Source organism: Octopus bimaculoides, chromosome 14 (assembly GCF_001194135.2).
Source record: "Octopus bimaculoides isolate UCB-OBI-ISO-001 chromosome 14, ASM119413v2, whole genome shotgun sequence".
Classification (NCBI taxonomy): domain Eukaryota; kingdom Metazoa; phylum Mollusca; class Cephalopoda; order Octopoda; family Octopodidae; genus Octopus; species Octopus bimaculoides.
Window position 1 is genome coordinate 16570864 of NC_068994.1, and position 6753 is coordinate 16577616.

General features: G+C 37.7%; 1 protein-coding gene across 1 annotated transcript in view; it reads left to right on the forward strand.

Annotated features, from left to right (window-relative positions):
* Nucleotides 1–6753, forward strand: part of LOC106881668 (protein PIF) — a 49564-nt gene that overhangs the window by 24858 nt on the left and 17953 nt on the right. The window lies entirely within an intron of this gene.

Sequence of the window (6753 nt, forward strand, 5' to 3'; positions counted from 1 at the left end):
CTTGTCACATGGAATTGACGAATTAGACTTTTCTTTTATATTTTCTCTAATGAAGTGGAATACCTATGATTCGAATTTCATCAAAATTGCAGATTAAGAATTTTAATGAGGGTTCTTTCCCTCTTTACACACCCTAACAAAAATTCTAATCATGACATATTTATCCCATACTACTCATCTCTATGCCCAGATTCCAAAATCCAAATCTTATAAAACCTATTCAAAGGTTTTTGCTCCTGAAAAATAAAGCACTAAAATGTGGGAGTTAAGGCCCCTATTAGGAGACTGGGTCTTAAAGTCACAGCCATCGTATCATTGCTTTTATGAAGATTTTCATGAGGATGAGCTTGATGTGAAGGGATGGTAGAAAGATCTTTTGTGGGTCTACTAGTGGCATATGCTGCACATTGTACCAACTAACTATGCGCTCATCTCTTTTAGGCCAGTCTTTTACAGTGTAATAATTGCTGTCGTCGCAGCTGTTCCAAACACACAAGAAACACATAGTTTTGGTATACCCCAGCTGCAGTCCTAGGAGGAGGGAAATCACTTTTACATCACTTCAAATATTCCACTTATGAACTGAATAATTAACTCCTTTCAGAATGAGTTCCATCGATTCATAAGTTTCTTCCATACCGATAACATGACCCACAGGAATGGAATGTTTTTCATTACCATTATGTAACAACGCATAGCTTTGAGGCTAGCTTTACTCGAGTCTATAAACAGTCTCCATTCGTTAGCCACATGCACATGTCCCAGTTTTTGCATGAGTGCATTAACATCAGTACTAAACAAGCTTTATTTTCTTGCTCGAAAAAGATAGATAAGCCTTCAAGGTGAGAACGGAAAATGAAAATTTTCGTACCTTGTTGTGGGAGATTCCGTTGCTATAGTCTGGATCCCAAAACGTCTGCCTTCTCCTTTGACAATGCTAGTAAATCATTCAAATGTTCTTGATTAAACAAACATGGCTCTTTTTTCTTAGAATCAACTACGTACTCTTCATCAATAGGAGAATCAGGGGGTTCACTGTGCGACATGTCGTGGTCTTGAAGTGAATCATGTGAGATGGAAACTGGGACAGGGTTCTTGAAGCCATGTGGGACCGGTGTTAGAGCTGAGTTACAATCTGCATACACAACGTTTGCTTTGGTTTTCTTTGAAACACTACTAATACTAGTCATGCAAAAGTAACAATCAGAGACATGATTGGTTGGCTCATGCCATACCATTGGTACAGCAAAAGGCATTCCCTTCCACTTTCCATTCAGCCTCTGTGTAAGCCCTGAGTAACACGCTGCAGCATATATGAAGTGCCCACCTCTTGTCTTGGTCCCCAAATTTACACCTGAAATAATATTTATAGGCAGTTTTTAATTTGGTGATAATGTTCTTCCGCTGGTCACGTGGAGCAAATTTTCTACAGATATAACAAAAGTTATCTCAGTGATTTCACACAGCCTCTCCTATTCATGATTTAACACAATGAACCCAGTTAAAACAGTAATCACGCAGAGCGAGAGATACACATACCACACGTGACGGCAGCGCAAACGACACTGAGAACAAACTAACGTATTTGGCGTTTGCACACAATACGTCAACGCCATCTGTTGCTAAACTAAATAATGAACTTTCTCGTCGTTTGTTTTATTGCTGTTGTCTCTTTAATTTTGAATTAAGACCTCTTTCATTTCAGCAAATTTTATAATATGGCCTATATCTAGCCGAAAATATAGTTATAATTTTGTGCATGAGCATAACTCAAAATCCTGACGTGCTAGAACAATTCTGAGTGCAGATTCGGAATCAGCATCCTCGATTTAGTCTAAAACACATGCTTTTACCCTAGTAACAAAATCGTTGTTGTCAAGTGATCGGTAGTTTGATTGCATATTTTGTTCACTACTACCATGAAGCAACAGATCTTACATTTAATTAAGTCTCACCTCAAAGAAGACGTATTTCTCCATTCAAAAATGATTAAACTTCCGTGGAAACAATAAAACATCGTTCGCTATGTTTTGTGAAAACATATTTTGCTTACAGCATGAATCTTATTTCCGTGCAAACAAAAGCTTTTCCTCTATGTTTTACGCATTTTATTTCTTGTCACATGATATGCGAAAAATATAAACATCACACAGTGTTCGCAAAAGCACATCTAGAATTATATATTCTATTTGGAAATCCTATTACAATATTTCTTTCTGGAGTTAAAATCAGATTGTATTACAGGAGAGATTCTGGTTAGTTACTAATCTTCAGAGGTGCTTAAAGTAGTTATTGCATGTTAGTTGTGGTTGAGAAGTAAGAACTGAGCAATAAATTTATTTTTTATTAAAAGCTTACAAGAATTTGCTTACAAGAAATGAGCCACAACCGACTTTAAAAAATGTTTTAGGGTAGTAAACGGTAAAGAAAACTCTAACGAACGAAATTTTATTGTCTCTTCTTACTGAGCTTAAAGTGTATATATATTAAACCTCAGAATGTTTTGTCGACATACATAGTTGTGTGTGTGTGTGCACGCGCGCGAAGCAAGTTATATATATCATTTCTTGACAAAAGGAATCAACAGGTGAAATTTTAGGACGGCGATGATGTCTGCTATTGCTGCCATGTAATGACAGCAATGGTGGTGATGGCCACTGCTACTGGTGGCCGTAGCCGGGTAGTGAATGTTATCTCAGATATGTTTCCGTCTCGATTGCCATACGCGAGACGCCAGCTGGCTAAAATATTTCACTTTTATAACCACCTTTACAAAGATGACTTATGAAATATAAAGATCAAATGGACACATCTAATTTGTCGACTGAGACCAAATGAAAAAAGGCTTTTGGCTCAAGAGAAATAAAAACAGTAACAAGAACATTAACTAGTGTTTTTCAATGTAGCTTTGCAGATATGCTGAATTCTGTTTTGTGGGATCACAAGTTCAGGTTTCGAATCTGGCTAGAACTCTTATACACTGTTCCCCGTGCAGAGAGTTGACTGCAAAACAACTAAAGAAATAAGGACACAAGGATAACCTCATTCGTAAACTGATAGGGAATAAGCTAACTGTATGGTCATACATAGTTGTTTTGTACAAAACGAAGGCGACCTGTGGCATAAGAATTCATGCTGGATGTGCTGAGCGTATAGCAAACAATCTTTCTTTATATTTTTCTTGGCTACATAGGTCCTATAATTTAAAAGTAGTATAACGATAGGTAAACGACTGAATTAATCAACTCAGGAAATATGGCTTGTATTCCTGGTGGCGGTACCAAGCGAAGTTGACGGGCAATGATAACAATTTGGTTGAAATAAGCAATATAACGAAATCAATAGCAAAAACTGCGGACTTTTTTTTTAGATGTGGGGGAAGATCCAACGTAGGATCAGGGGCGTTCTAAAGTTAAGGTGAGCAAGCGTACGAGGTCTGACCAATAAGTATCCGAACTGTTGCTATAGTAACGAAGCTAAAGTACGCAGAATGAAGCCGTTTGGCACAGATTGACCTTGAACTTTGCTGTGCATACGCACTAAGTTTTAACGTTCTAACTTACTTCCGCTATTTACAGCAGTGCTTGGAAGGAACGTGTGTAGCGTATGATCGTCGTATTGACCATGACAGAGAAAGTTGTCATGACGATACCTACTCAGAGGCCTATGCAAGGTTGCAGAAAGTGTATGGAGAAGAGTGTATAAGCGAAAAAATGTTGATAGTGACGAACGTTCTGAGAGACCCGCAGACAGCAGAACTGAAAAAAACATCGCAAATGCGCGTGCAACCGTGAGGGGAAGTCGTCGAATCACCATCCGTGAGTTATCAGAGGATGTGCAGATTAATTATGGTTCAGTTCAGTCCATTATCATTGAAGATTTGGGTATGAGACGCGTGTCTGCCAAGTTTGTGTCAAAACTGCTTTCAGCTGACCAAAAGGACACTCGGGTTTCAGTTGCACAAGATCTCCTTGATTGTGTTGAGAACGATGAATACTTTTTGAAATCTTTACGTAGGCCTCTGAGCAGGTATTGCCAAGCTTTTGACAAAATTTGATGGAGATTCTTTGCTGAACTTTCTCTGTCATGGTCAATGCGGCAATCAATGGCTATTCACGTTCCTTCCCAGCACTGCTGTAAACAGCGGAAGTGAGCTAGAACGTTAAAACTTAGTGCGCATGTACAGCAGAGTTCAAGGTCAATCTGTGCCAAGCGGTTTCACTCTGCGTGCTTTAGCTTCGTTAGTATAGCAACAGTCCGGATACTTATTGATCAGACCACATATTTAAAAAAAAGGGCGTTGAGACACATACCAAACAATTTTTAAGTAAATTGACTATACGTTTTATAAAAGGCACCAACTTCGAAAACTGCTCGTTGGGAGCGGTTGGTCTCCTTGCTCCCCTATTAATAGCTACACCTATTAATTGATTGATTGGAATGTTTTTTTAATTTTTTGCTTTCTCCAAGTTTGTAAAAGCATTCTCAGTACGTTCAGCTAACGAAAACATTCCTCAGTTACTCAGTACATTTCCCCTTTGAATTGGTGAAGTGAATCTTCTTGTGCTATCTATTCACAGCAGGGCCGGTTTTAAGCCAGTTGGACAGATTTGTTCAAATTGTGCGCCACGCACACACTCGAGCAAAGGACACTAAGATGAATTTTCATATCATTGTAGCTAATGGTGGAACCTCAAACCATCGACGCTTTTTGACTGGGGCTGGCGTACTACACGAAGCATGAAACATCAATCTTCAGTTTTTGTAGAGTAGAAGGGCCCCTCTGACAATTCTCTAATTGGGCCCCGCACTTCCTAGTGCCGGCCCTGTTTATAGTTGCGTGGTCATAGCCTTTGCAAGTTAATTATTTTTATCAGAGTTAAAAACACTTGGTCGGTGAGGAATATTTACTGTGCCCTTTTTACTCCAAATGCAAAATATTGTTAAGAATCCTGGAGTTTACGGTCCGAAAGACATTTTCAATCCAAATTCTGGTCGGTCTGAGTTATTTTGGTTTTCTGCATGCGTTTAACTACATCAATAATGTTCAATAAAATTATATACGATTTATTATATATATTAGTGATTAAGGTTTGGGTTTGGTTAGGTTTGGGTTTAGGGTTAAGATGGGATTTAAAGTTAGGATTGGTAACGATTGCAACACTTTTGTTAATTTCAAAAAGTGCCTGATTCCTTAAAAATAAAGATAGAATAATCTCGGATGGAGAGCTTATTGTTGTGCAGAAAATTTTTTGTAGATGTTCAAAACGTTTACACCAAAACTAAAACGAACTGGATTGTCAAGAATTTGCTCTAAAAAGTTTGTTTTGGACGAAAATCCGAGATACGCTTATTACTTGTTTCAACTTTTGAAAGGAAAATGAGAATTGAGTTATATGGTACATTTCTACATCGACTGAGTAAAGTTTGGGGAGAGTTGACTGCTATTTCTAGGAAATCGAGCGACTACATAAAGGCTTCTTGAAAATTTAACACACCCACATCACACCACTGCATGTGGTCGATTGAGACTGATCCGTTGCTAAACAACGACAAACGTTGCGTGTTAGAATGTGAAGTGTGGCTCTCAGTCAATGATTGACATATCCGGGAGAGAAAAAGAAAATTATCAATTGGTAATAGATGCAGTTATGGAAGTAAGAGCATTATTTGTTAAAACAACAATAAAGCTATCAACATTGGCAAATTCAGAAACGTAAGCAGACATCACGAAAAATTATAGTGTTATTAAACAAAACACAATATCGAATAATGTTGTGTATGAAACAATTAAAATGAACACTATTGTTCAGTCAGACAGGAACAAGGACTTACTCCTACACAATTATTTAGAAAATATTTGCGTGAATATAGGAGTTAATTAACTCAGAAGAAATAAAAAGAATTGCGAGAAACATATTAATTGAATAAATGAAAGAGGAAACATGACAACTGAATTAATGAACTGAGAAGACTGACAAAATGAAAATAACAGATTTTTCTTGTTTTTTTAGTAAAGAAAACAAAATAGAAGGAAAGAATCCAAGGAAATGAGAAAAAAACAGAAAAGAAAAGAAGTGAAAGAAAATACAAAATCGAAATTCCTGAGGAAATTTTTAAAATCAGACAGTAGGAGTACCGTGAGAAATTGTGTCAGAATATGGAAGGAAATATTATGGTTAAATAGAGATTAAGATTAAATACGATATGCGCGAAAGAGAATTGTAAGGATCAAATCAAAGAGGGTTTAAAATGTAATGGTAGGTTGTGATGAAAGAGAAATAATAGAGCGCTTAATATGCAAAGGGTAAAGTAGGCAAAGAAGAAGATATACGTGATGTAAAGACCCAGAACTGAAGATGCATGAAAGCATATAGAAATGAGGAGAGAAACAGACAGAGAAAGAAATAGAGCTGGGTTTTTAAATGTCTTGTACACAAATGATGTGCTCACTAGAGAGCGATGTGGGCAGGTAACGATGAAATCACGGAGTTATGAATCTGTAGTGAAACCTCTCTCTCGGGCATTCAATCATAAATGATAACGAAGCTGCTAACATCTAGCCTTCGGTTGCCTTGGACCCTTCTGTCCACCATCCTGATTGGTTCTTATTTGTGCGGCAATTGTCCCCATGTTCTGCTTGCTAAGGGGGCATTACGTCCAATCGTGGCTTTGTGATAAGGTCACGTGAGATAGAGTTTTTCTGGGTTTCCGGTGAGCCCTATTTCAGCTATAAATAAGCCCGATCCAACG